Source organism: Fistularia commersonii, chromosome 6 (assembly GCF_037954325.1).
Source record: "Fistularia commersonii isolate RoL2024-O1a breed Wild chromosome 6, RoL_Fcom_v1.0, whole genome shotgun sequence".
NCBI classification, from domain to species: domain Eukaryota; kingdom Metazoa; phylum Chordata; class Actinopteri; order Syngnathiformes; family Fistulariidae; genus Fistularia; species Fistularia commersonii.
Window position 1 is genome coordinate 1,425,540 of NC_141289.1, and position 12,622 is coordinate 1,438,161.

Here is a 12,622-nt window from a genome sequence, read left to right on the forward strand (position 1 = left end):
TCTGTGTGATGAATGAAAAAATGAACGAGTGAATGTGTTCGAAATAAGACGAGATGAACAGGCGATTCGGCGTGAAATGACGAAAATATGCTGTTTCCTTCTTTTTTAAACGTTAAAAAAGTTCATTCACACCTTTCACTCAAACATCTGAGCAACGTCGGTGAACCTCCTGTATATTTTTGAACCGTAGGAGAAGCTCGAGGAACCCAAAACAGACACGGCGGAGGGGAGACCCTGCTTAGCTTAGCCTAGCTTAGCTAAACGCTAGCATCCAGGAGCCAGCTGGTTTGCGTCGGACGAAACGGAAACCTCTTCTTTACATTCGGCGGCGGCGCGGGTCCAAGAATGTGTCACGTTTACGGCGAGAAACGTTGCAGGTCAGGGGAGCCGATGATTTGTCGGGGAGGTCTTATTTCTGGCGAAGACGAAGGAATGTAAGTTATTTACAGCCGGGATCATCCGGTCCAGCCTCGAGGGTCCGGGAGAGTCGGCGTCGGGGTGACGCTGACGGACTGGTCTCCGTGTAAAAGGCGTCTGAATCTGCGGGGGAGCTAATTAGCACGTTAGCGATTTGGCGCGTTTGCACGAATAAGCATGTGGTGTTTTAGCTAACTTAGCTAATTCCGTGATATTATCGTGTGTTTTTTTTTTTTTTTTGTGTTTGGAGGGTTGCGGCTCTTCTCGACCACACAAGCAGGACGCCTTCATCGCCTTGACCTCCTGCTTTAGCTCCTGCTAACCCCGCTAGCATAGAAAAAGCATCCGTCCGTCCGTCAACTTGGTACGATCCAGATCTCCCGTTGGGTCTGGTCATGTTTTTGGACTTCGGGACGTGGAGAACATGTCCATGCCGCTCTCCTCGGTTCTCCATGTTGGGACGTTCTCCATCCCAGCATCCAAACGCCAAAACCGTTGCCTAGCAACTAGGTGATGTGATGGAAGCCCCCTCCTTCCAACCCCCCCCCCCAACAAAAAAAAGGGTCTCCAGCCTTGGAACCCTGGAGATGTTTATTCTTCTCCGGCAGACAGGAATGGTCCCCGGCGTAAATCCACCTCTGTTTGGGTGAAAATGTGACAGCTCAGCTCCGTCTCCTGCTCGACCCGACCGGAGAAGACCGGCTGAAGACGCTGGAGGTTGGAGGACGCAGACCAGACTCCATCTGACAAGGAGCGATAAGACGGGACTCCACCTTCAAGGATGGACGGATAAATAGATAAACGGATAAGCTAGGAACGGTTCCCTTTGAGCGACACGTGCTAATGTAGCATAGCGATCGGCGCTAACTCCAAATGGAGACGTTAAGAATAATCCTAAAGGTCGGCGCTTCTTTAGCATCTAAAAAAGCTACTTTTATGGCGGATTTTTAGTCAAATTCTGTTGAAATTTTTGTTTTACTACAACAATAAAAAAAAAGTACTCGGTGTACTTTGACAGCCCCTCCCGAGTACTTCAAAGTACTTTTAAAGTACACGGAAACGTTTGACCGCGCTGACACACTCGGAGCTGCTAAGGAGTCACTTCCTCTGCTATGTGTGTGTGTGTGTGTGTGTGTGTGTGTGTGTGCCCAGAAGGCTTCATACTCAGTAACAGCTTGTGTCGCCTGTGGGACAACACACACACACACACACACACACACACACACATGCATTGTAACTGCTGCAGGCTCGTAGCTCATTACCGATGTAGCATATGGACCCACACACACACACACACACACACACACACACACACACACACACACATCGAGGAGGCAGACTGATGCCGTGAACTTTGACACAGTTCCCGAGCCGAGCCTCAGCATCATCGCCGTCTTTTCAACCCTCCATCTTTTTTTTTGGGATGTTCTCCACGTCTCCTCCCCCCCGGCGTCTCACACTGACCCCCTTGTCTCTGAAGACCCTCCGGTCTCCTGAACCGCTGCTCTGTTTTGGTTTTTTACAGACCCTCCCCTGTCATGTGGACGCAGAGGAACGTTCTGGAGGAGAACGGAGAACCCGGCGTTTAGAAACTCCGGCTGGTGTTTGAAGCCACAGTGTGTAGCGCCGCATTTCTAAAACATTATTCATTCAAAACCATTCACCCTCTCGTGCGAGAAGATCCGGCCCGTCCCTCGGAAGAGGAGGAAGAAGGCTTGACAACATTCACGCTTTCATTCTTGTGTAATATCGAGACATTCACTCATTCATCCACGAATGTCAAGATGTAGGAACTCACGCATCATATGGATACAGCCATTCACTCAGTCATTCACATGTTGTAGAGGGACATACAACCATTCACTCGGTCATTCACCTGTTGCGAAGGGACATACAACCATTCACCATCTCATTCACATATCATATGGGGACATACAATGATTCTCTCAGTCATTCACATGTCATATAGGGACATACACCCATTCACTCAGTCATTCACCTGTTTCGAAGGGACATACAACGATTCACTCGGTCATTCACATGTCATATAGGGACATACAACTATTCACCCTCTCATTCACATGTCGTATAAAGACATACAACCAATCACCCTCTCATTCACATGTTGTAGCGGGACATACAACTATTCACCCTCTCATTCACATGTCATATAGAGACGTACAACCATTCACTCGGTCATTCACATGTCATATAGGGACATACAGAAGCTCACCAGGACTCCCTTGAAAAAGAGGTTTTTAATCTCAATGGGACTTTCCTGGTTAAATAAAGGAGAAATAAATAAAAATACGATTCACTCAGTCATTCACATGTTGTATAGAGACAGACAACCATTCACCCTCTCATTCACATCAAACAACAGTTCATTCGCTCATTCCTTCACAAATGTCAAGAACTCATGACACACATGAACATTCACCCTCTCATGTGAGAAGGTCCAGACGTCCAATCAGAAGCAGAAGAAGTAGAGAAGGTTAAGAAGGTCTTACAGCAATTCACCTTCATTCACGTCATATAGCGACATAAAACAATTCACCCTCTCATTCAGAGGTCCAGACAATGTTGGGTTTTTGCTGAAGCAGCTTCTGGACGGCGTGAGGAGCCTCCAGGAGCAAAAAATGCGAGAAGGTCCGGCTCGTTCCCTGGATGGTCCTCACGGCCCCGCGGGTGCAGCTAGCATTACCGCGCTAGCTATTCACCTCCGAGGAGCTGCGATCGTTTGATGTGAGGTCCCGCTTCGGGACAGAGGTGTGTGTGTGTGCGTGTGTGTGTGTGTGTGTGTGTGTGTGTCTTCTGGAGTTGGGGTCAGATGATCTGCTACCAGAGGAGCGTGAGATGTTCCTCCTCAGGGTTCATCACTTGGGAGAAGCTCTGACCCGGTTTCCACCCAGCAGGTGTTGGTGGTGTTTTTTCTCCCACCTCCGTGTGTGTGTGTGTGTGTGTGTGTGATGGAGCTCCATCTCACACACACACACTCCTTCAGGAATGATGCTGAGCTAAGGTGCTCATGTTTTTCAGGGAAGCTGACACACACACACACACACACACACACACACACACATCACAGGCTGAGCGTGTGAGTGTGTGATATGTAAATTCCTAATCATGATGACAACGTAGGGTGAACACACACACACACACACACACACACACACACACACACACACACACACACACACACACACACACACACACACTGGCCTGATGGAACCAATTAGTAGCCGTTATCATGGCCTGGAGACGTCACAGGCTGTTCAGACACCCCCAGACTGTCTCCCCCAAACACACACACACACACACACACACACACACCCTTGCTCCCCCAGGGTGTGTGTGTGTGACTCCATATATATACATCACTGCTAAAATATTTACAGTCCTCTGTGTTTTACAGTTTATATTACTGACCTACATTCACTTGTGTGTGTGTGTGTGTGTGTGTGTGTGTGTGTGATGTCATGAATAACCGTCAGTGACCTGTGGAAACAGGAACATGCCCAAATAAGGCCTCAAACAGACACACACACACACGGAAGAACTGGACCCCGACCATCACCTCATGCTAAAAAGACGGTTTCTTGTCTTTTCCCGTCTCGGCGGTGAAGTTTACCGCCGTCGCCGGGGCAACCACCGTTGCCGGGGCAACCGCCCGGCGCGTCTCTGCCGTCATGGCAACAAGAACGACACCATCGGGTATGAGACAAATGAAAGGGTGATTGTTGTTGTTTACCTCATTGTGACGTCGGAGTGACAGGGTGAGTATGTCTCTAAAGGGGGCCCTGTGATTGGCCGCCTCTCGCCCAATCACAGCTTCGATAGCGACCCCGAACCCTTGAGTGCAGGATGAGCGAATGAATGAATGAAAGAATGAATGAACTGGAGGTCAAACTCGTCCTCGACCTGAAATCTGGGAGCTGAAGCGAAGGGTCACATGTGGAAAGTGTTTAATTACGAAATGCAGAAACACTCAGCGGCAGCTGGAAGCCGTTAGCTAACAGCGCTAACCAATGAGTCTCTTCGTTTTTTTATTTTTATTTCCGCCCCCCGCCGAGGCGTCGTGCGCGAGCGCGTGACTCATGACACCGACGCAGGACCTCTGCTGGGGGGCGATGATGCAACCGCGTGGTTTCCGTGACAAAAGTCAAGAGTTTCTGAAGTTTAGCGTCACGGAAAAAGGGGGTAAAAATGAGAGGATTTAAAGTTACAGGACGTCATCAAAGGCGTAAAAACTCAAGAGATGGAGCTGTTTGAGCGGCTCGCGGTCAGCGAGACGTCCTCCTCTGGAGGGAACGGAGGTGAGCTAATGCTAACCTGATAGCGATCCATTCATTCATTCACTCTTAGCGCAAACGCCTGAGCCTTGGACTGTAGTGGACCGCCTGAACCATATCATCGTCCCGATCTTGCGGCATATTTTGCAGGGTTTTAGCGTCTTTGTCCTGGCTACGATCATTTTACTATGTTTTTACTGGTCTTTTTCTTCTTATGTCATAATATGGCTAGTTTATCAAGGACAATAAATATCTGGAACCGAAGGCGCGAAAGCTGAACCGTGAGGTTAGCGGGGTCTCCACTGAACCTCCTGCATGTGTTTGGACTGTGAGGAACCCGGAGAACCCTGAGGAACCCACCGCACAACCAGGAGGAACATGGTGACTCCATGTCTCCGGGGACCTTCTTGCTGGGAGGCCTAAGCAGTAACCACTGCGGTTACTGCTGTTTTGACGGCTAACACGACTCTGGACGCGACGCTAAACCCACAGGTGGGCGGAGCTTCCTGTCCTTCTTCTGCATTCATTACAGTCGTACGTTCTTGATGGAGCAAAAACACGGGAAACGGAGCCATCAGAAGTAGGGAAGGGAAGGGGTTCACGGTATGCTCAAGCGCAACTAGCAGAAAGAAGAGGATGCTCATGATCGCTAGCCTTCCACCGCCATTTTTGTTATCGTCAGAAACTCGGAGGTGATCCTCTGGACACTGGACACATCGCACAACAACACACGGGACAACGTACCCATTCAAGTCACATGATTAGCTTAGCCTTAGTAGCTTAGCCTTAGTAGCTCCCCCTCAGGGACCTTCATCTACCACGACCCTGGAAATCCTGCTCCTGCGTCCCCGGTCGACTAAGATAGCAGGAACACATGGCTAGCAGGCGTGTGCTATAAGTGTGTCTGCGGTGTGTGTGTGTGTGTGTGTGTGTGTGTGTGTGTCTGCCGCAGTGACACAACAAACAAACGGTCTTCAATCATCCTCGCACCGCGGGGGGGAAACGACACTCCGGGGGATCGTAAAGCAAAGGGTCGGATCATGTGACCTCCGCGCTATCGTGTCCCTGAGGTTTTGCGAACAAACAAAAAAAAAAGCTTTTCTCCGACTCCAAATCCAAGCGAGGTGTCAAACGGCGAGGTTTCAAACTGTTTTGAGATCCATTTGAATTCAGGAACGGGTGAAAAAAACAAAACAAACCTTCAATTCCTGGAACCACCTGAGTTCCTACTCAGAAGTAGCGGATTCTCCTTGTCTTTCGCACTTTTCTGCAGTTCCCGGGACCTTTTCAGGGGCGAGAACCATCTCAGCTCCTGGTGAAGTTCCAGAGGAGCTCATAGGTGGAGCTTCTAAACAAGGCCCTTACGAACCGTGAGGCGCCATTTCCCAAAGCTATCGTGGTCACTTTTCAGATGTTTTCTTGGGACAAAATCAAGACAACATCAACACTTTGGCCAGAATAATTGCAGAGCTAACAGCTAACGGCTAACTGCTAACGGCTAACTGCTAACGGCTAACGGCGAAGCAGCGCATGGAGAAGATAAAAACACATCAACCATCTGATGGTCCATGGTAGTTGTTTCTCCTCCATGATATCCATTAGCCACATTAGCTAAAAAACATTAATAACCATATGTGTAGCCGTATTGCTAAGTAGTATCCTCACACACATGCTTGCGTAACTCAGGATGAAAGCGAAACAACATGAACGGAAAGCAAACGTGATCTCTGGAGTTGGCGTGTTAAAAAACACGGAGCTTTCTTGTGTTTTTCTTCTGCACGCCGGCGGATTGTTTACATGAAAAAGCCGGCGGAGGAACGAGCGTGTTGCTAAATGCTAATACGCGCATTAGCATTTAGCAGTTAGCTTTGATTACGCCTCAGACACACACGAGAATGTGCATGTTTGCACACACACAAAAACACACACGTACACAACTAGACAAGCTGCACTGCAAATACACGCAGACACACACAAGAATACATACAAACACACACAAGCACACACACACAGAAACACACACGAAGGCAAACAAAATTGGCAGGCATACACACACATACATATACAAACAAACACACACATGCAAACACAGACAAGCATACACACACACACACACACACACATATTAGCAAGCATACACACAAACACACACGCACACAGAAACACACACACACAAGCAAACAAAATTAGCAGGCATACACACATCACAGATATACACGCACACACACACAGGCAAACACAAGCTAAGCGCACACACATCTGACACTCATAGGCGCACATAAGCACACACACATATGTATGTGCACGCGTGCGCACACAAAGTTGCAGGTGAACACACACACACACACACACAGACGCTGAACTACAAATACGCAAAGAAACAACAAGCACACACACACAAACACACACTCACACAAACATGCAAACATACACACACGCATGCAGGCAAGCACACGCGCAAGTGCTTGCACACACATACACACACAAACAAGCAGATGAGTAGACACACACACACATAGCTGAGTGACATAAAACACACACAAACACTGAACTGCGACCACACACACACACACACTCACAAACACACAAACATATGCATGCACACACATAAACATGCAAGTATATGCACACATAAACACACACCTGCATGCACGCACAAAAGCTAAGTGACACACAAACACACACATACACTGCAAACACACGCAAAGACACAACTGCTGACACACACACAAATACACACATGCATACAAACACACACGTGTGCGCACACAAAAGCACACAAGTGCACAGCCTCAAACATGCATGCATACACACGTACACAAACATGGAAGTGCGTATTCACACAACATTCACACACAAAAGCTGACACACAGACACAAACACACACACACAGTGACACACTGGTGCACGCAAAAATAGTTTTGCACACACACACACGCAAACACTGACACACACAGATGTACAAACAAATGCAAACACGCACAAACGCTGAGACACACACACACACACACACACACACACACACACACACACAGTGACACACTGGTGCACGCAAAAATAGTTTTGCACACACACACACGCAAACACTGACACACACAGATGTACAAACAAATGCAAACACGCACAAACGCTGAGACACACACACACACACTCACAACACTGAAACAAAAATGCTGACACTTACAGGCGCACACACAAAAAGGGCAAGTGATATACACACATTTTCACAGGAACACATACACGCACACACACACACACACACACACGCTAGTTGACACAAACAGACATACCTGCTGAAAATCTGAACCAAAAACTGACACACACTTGCACAACACTGAAATACCCCCCCCCACACACACACACACGTGCATTGACACACAAACATGGATACACACCTTGATTCTTCCACGAACACAAAGCGACAGACACACACACACACACACACACACACACACACATACACATGCTAACAAAAACGCCGAACCACAAACTGGGCACAGATGCATACACATACGTGCACATGTGGACACATGTGTGCGCACACACACACACACACACACACACACACACACTGATCAAAGCTCCAGATCTGATGGTATCACCCGTCTATCTGCGGTCAGTAGATGTGAACACAGCAGGGATCGGTTGCGTGTTAGCATTCCACAGATAACACACACACACACACACACACACACACACACACACACACACACACCATTACATTCCCTCTGTTTTTATTTTTTATTTTATATTTGAATTTCAAGTGTTTCCCTGTCGCCAGTGTGTGTTGGTCGGCCAAACGGTGGAGAGAGGAAGTAAAACAAACCCAGCGAAGAGGCTCAGACAAGTAAACAAACTTGTCTGATTATAAAAATACAAGACAAACAACTAAAAATAATTTAAAACCAAAACCGAAGGAAGACATTTAGCATCTAATTTCGCTTCCTGGTACCTTGTGAACGCTATCAGATAAAGTTCTTGTCTCGGCCGGTTACTGCTGAAGCTCTGTAGGTTCTTTAGCGCTCAGAAGAGATTATCGTATATGCTAACGTTAGCGAGCGGCACAGAGTTCACTTCCGATTTCCAGTTCGGACAACGACAAAGATGGCGGCGGCGGAGGAGAAAGAGGCGACTGGACGTAGAGGTCTTCTTCTCTGTTCCTCATGAAGGTCACACCTGAGCATACCGTGCAACATTGACCCAGGTGGTACTGCCCTGTTTGGCTAGCAGGAAGTGAACACAAAGGACCTACAGAAGAGTGCTTTATGGAGTTGTCCAACCATTCCTCTTCTCAGTCACACTGAAGGACAATGTAGTCTTCAAAGAACCTCCTGTTTTTGGACGGTTCCAGTTGTCCACCCGAGTGGAACCGGGACCCTTCGGTGGGAGCGTTGGTGGCCGGTTCTCATGGAGGTATTATTGTGACAGAAGAAGACCGAAGATGGAGTTAAAGCGGACTTTCTAAGAAAGAGGCGACTGGACGTAGAGGTTCTCTTCTCTGTTCCTCATGAAGGTCACACCTGAGCAACACTGACCCCCATGACTTCAGGCTGTACTGAACTGTTTGCTGCGTTTGGCTAGCAGGAAGTGAACACAAAGGACCTACAGAAGGGTACTTCATGGAGGTGTCCAACCCTTTACCCTCTCAGTCACACCGAAGGACAATGTGGGGTTGGAAGGAGGGAGATGATTGGCTGTGGTGACCCCTGACCTGTCAAATGTTCTCCACATCTGATACCCCATTCAGAGGTGCAACGCGAGGTGCTAACCAGACCATCGGGAGCAACTTGTGTTTTCAGCGTCGTGCCAGAGTACCCTTCGGCATGCGGACAGGAGGGGGAGCCTGGAATCGAACCCCCAACCTTCCAAATTGAGGGGTACATCAACTGAACATCACTCCTGAACAGCACGTGGACTCCACGTTCTAAAAGAAGTACAGATTTTACACGAGAGCCAAAGCAGAAGTGGTAGAAAACAGAGGCGGGGAAACAAAAGCAGAACCTGCACCCTCCAACACATGTCACCACACTGCGGATGAGGTGGTAGATATGCGGTTACCACGTGGTCACTGTGTGATTAATGATCCTCTGGGTCCATGGAAAGCTAACTGTTGACTTAACGACCAAGTCACCAAGGGAAGAAGACAACAACAGAAGAACCAAGGGTATGTCTTTCATCGCCGCTACAGTTTCTGCTTCCCCATGTGGTTTGTTTACCATTTGTCATGACCTCTGACCTCCTGCATCGGGGAGGAAGCTGTAGCACACATGGGTGGCCCTCTGGACCTTCACAAGTCCAACAGAATATGTCACATGGACGATTTCACCCAGTTGTTTCACATCTTTGGTCAGCAAAACAATCTGCTGAATAAATCTGATGGACTCATACAGAAAAACCCAAGGAAGAAGAAGAAGAAGAAGAAGAAGAAGAAGAAGAAGGCCAACGGGAAGGGAAACCTCCGGAGGGTAGCCTACACTTCAGATGAGTGCCTACATCTTGTACACGAGGAGAACTTCTCAAAAACAACCTTAAGTCCATGTGTCCAATGGTTTGTCACCTTCATCACACCAAAAGAACACACACACACACACACACACACACACACACACACATCCTTACTCCCACTCCATGTGCCCGGACACCCTTGCAGATGCAGATGAAGCCCATACAGGAAGGAAGTCCTGTTTGTTTGTTTGGCCCCAGACTTCTTTTTTTAGGCATTTCCTCTTTTTCTTTTTCTTCTCAAGGAGATAAAATTTGATAAAATCCAGCAGGAGGCTTTTTTTCTTGACCCTTGACGGGCGAACGTACGGCCGCGCAGCCGCGAGGAAGCACAACATTCAAGTCGCTGCCGTTCGGGATCATTCATCCATTCATTCGTTATCTGTTCGCTTAGCAAAGCTGTGATTGGACGAAAAGCGGGGCTGGACCAATCACAGGGCCGCACAGAAAAGCATTCACACGTGTGTGTGTGTGTGTGTACAGGTGTAAAGTCATGGCTAAAGATAATAGTTCTGGCTTACACTTTTTTTTTAATTCCAAAGACTCTAGAGGATGAAGTCAGAATTTAAAATTCATATCTGTAAGACATACATACTTATATATATATATATATATATATATATATATATAGATAGATAGATAGATAGATAGATAGATAGATAGATAGATAGATAGATACACACATACCTACATAAATAAATACACACACATATACATACTGTATATACACACATATATATGTATATGTAGATATATTATATGTAATAATATAGATTTCATTACACACACATATATATATACACATATATACACACACACATACATACTTATATACTGATGCATTTATAGATACATACACATATATGTATATACACACACATATACACACATATGTGTGTATATATACACTAATATATACACTATATATACATACATGCATACATATATATATAGTCATATATATACACACACATACATACATACAGATACATACACATATACAAATATACACACACATACATATCTATACATGTCTGTGTGTTTATATATACATATATATACATGTACACACACACACATGCATACATACATACACACACACATATGTATATATAGATATATGTATATTAAAAACATCCCTGCAGTCAGTGGAGAAGGTCTTTAAAAAAAAAAAAAAAGTTACAAACTGAAAGGTTTACTTTCTTGACTTAATAAGGAAGAAATGTGTTTTTTGTTTTAAAATAGAAAATCACATGATTGGAGCGGCGAGGACAGCCTGAGTCCTGCTGCGCGACATGCTGCCGCCTCAGGAGGTCTGAGCTTCCAGGACCTGGTCTGGCTGGAGACCTTTGGCTCCATGACCTCCTTGACCCAAGGATCTGGCATGAAGCTCAGGGATCTGGTCTGAGGTTCCAGGAACTTGTCCGGGGGTCAGGAACCTGGTCTGAGGCTCAAGTATCTGCTCTGAAGCTCCCAGGACCTGATCTGAGGCTTAAGGATCTGGTCTGGGGCTCAAAGATCTGGTTTGAGACTCCAGGAACTCCTCTCGGGGTCAAGAACCTGGTCTGAGGCTCAAGTATCTGCTCTGAAGCTCCAGGACCAGATCTGAAGCTCAAGAATTTGGTCCGAAGCTCCAGGACCTGATTTGAAGCCCATGGATGTGGTCTGAGGCTCAAGAACCTGGTTCGAAGCCTCAAGACCTGGTCTGGGGCTGAAGCATCTGGTCAGAGGCTCCAGGAACTCCTCTCAGGGTCAAGAACCTGGTCTGAGACTCAAGTAACTGCTCTGAAGCCCCAGGATCTGGTCTGAGACTCAAGTAACTGGTCTGAGACTCCAGGAACTTGTCTGGGGTCAAGAACCTGGTCTGAAGCTCAAGTATCTGCTCTGAAGCTCCCAGGACCTGATCTGAGGCTTAAGGACCTGGTCTGGGGCTCAAAGATCTGGTTTGAGACTCCAGGAACTCCTCTCGGGGTCAGGAACCTGGTCTGAGGCTCAAGTATCTGCTCTGAAGCTCCAGGACCAGATCTGAAGCTCAAGAATCTGGTCTGAAGCTCCAGGACCTGGTCCGGGGCTGAAGGATCTGGTCTGGGGTTCAGATATCCGGTCTGAGGCTCCAGGAATTCGTTTGAGGCTCACGACTCTGGGCTGAAGCTCCAGGACCTGGTCTGAGTCGATAGGATCTGGCTTTTGGCTCCAAGACCTGCTCTGAGGCTTTGGGACCTGATCTTGGTTCTCCAGGAACTGCTCTGATCCACCAGGTCCTGGTGGAGAAACGATCCTCCACGAGGAACTTCCGGCGTCTGGAGTTCTCCTGCTCCTCTACCCTGGAACCCTGGTCCTCCTCAGGACGTCTGGACCTCAATCCTCGCCGCAAACATCTGACCTGGAGCCGAGCGCGAGGGTGAGAACCC